The sequence below is a fragment of the Mus pahari genome, chromosome 7, assembly GCF_900095145.1.
Source record: "Mus pahari chromosome 7, PAHARI_EIJ_v1.1, whole genome shotgun sequence".
NCBI lineage: Eukaryota > Metazoa > Chordata > Mammalia > Rodentia > Muridae > Mus > Mus pahari.
This window is the reverse complement of record NC_034596.1, coordinates 1,790,824-1,792,259: the sequence shown is the minus strand read 5'-3', so window position 1 is coordinate 1,792,259 and position 1,436 is coordinate 1,790,824.

Below are 1,436 nucleotides of genomic sequence, written 5' to 3'. Positions count from 1 at the left end.
TGCTGTTTTTTGCTTGTTTTTCGAGACAGGGTACCTGCATGTAGCCCGGCTGTCCTGGAACTTGCTTTGTAGATGAGATTGGCCTCCACCTCTCAGAGCTCTGCCTGCCTCTGCCTCCTGAGTGCTGGGATTAAAGGGTGGGCCACCACCGCCCTTCTTTTTTGTTCATATCTTTTTGAGTCAATATAGGTAATTTGTGTGTTTCTAGGAATTGGTAGGATGTATTTAAATTACCAACTTTGTTATATAATTATTTGTAGTACTTTTTTAAAAATTCTTTTACTTTATATGCTTCTCTTTAAAAAGTACATTTACTCTGTGTGTGTGTGCACGTGCACGTGCACATGTGTGTGTGTGTGTGTGTGTCTAAGTTCATGTGCTACAGCATCAGGATTTGTGTGTGTGGTATAGCAGAGATGAGAGGACAGTCTGCCAAAGTTGGTTCTCTCCTCCACTATGTGGGTTTCAGTGTCAGACTCAGACTGTCAGCTTGGCGGCAGTGCCCTTAACTGCCGAGCCCTCCTGACAGCGCAAGTGCTTCTGTTTTAAAATCTATACCCCATACTAACCATATTTCAAATAGATTAAACTAAAATAGGACAAAGTTAAAAAGAAGATATGCAAACAATCCAATTTATTTGCATATTCATTTACATAATAATGATCTGCTAAATATCAAAGCAACAAAGAAAGATCCCAGAGAAATGGATGATAAATATTTGTGCACAGAATTTTAAGATGTGTCAATATCATAAAGCACCACTACCAGAAAAGAAGAGAAAAGGAAAGAAGAGAAAAGAAAAGAAAAAAACTGGAGAAAAATATTTGCAGGAAATATTCAATTTTTTGTGTTAAATCTACTCTAAATCAAAAAAGCACAGAACACAAAATTGTATGTGTACATAATTCATAAGTAACTCTGCAAATGAACAGTTGACTTGCAAAAAGATTCATTTCACCAATAAAGTAAAAAATGTAAGATGCAACTTATTTTGCCCATTTTGGGGGCCAGGGAGTGAAATGTGATGGTTTGTATATTCGAGGCCCAGGGAGTGGCACTATTAGAAGGTGTGGCCTTGTTGCAGTAGATATGTCACTGTGGGTGTGGGCTTTAAGACCCTCATTCTAAGCCGGGCCTGGTGGCGCAGGCCTTTAATCCCAGCACTCGGGAGGCAGAGGCAGGTGGATTTCTGAGTTCGAGGCCAGCCTGGTCTACAGAGTGAGTTCCAGGACAGCCAGGGCTATACAGAGAAGCGCTGTCTCGAAAAACCGAAAAATAAATAAATAAAAATTAAATAAAAATAAAATAAAATAAAAACAAACAAACCCTCTAGTAGAGAGGTGACATTTGTACAGCATTGTGATTGTGATTGTACTACAGGTCACTGAATCGCTCACTTTGACTTTCTGATCAGTGTAGGGTCTGGTTAGTACTT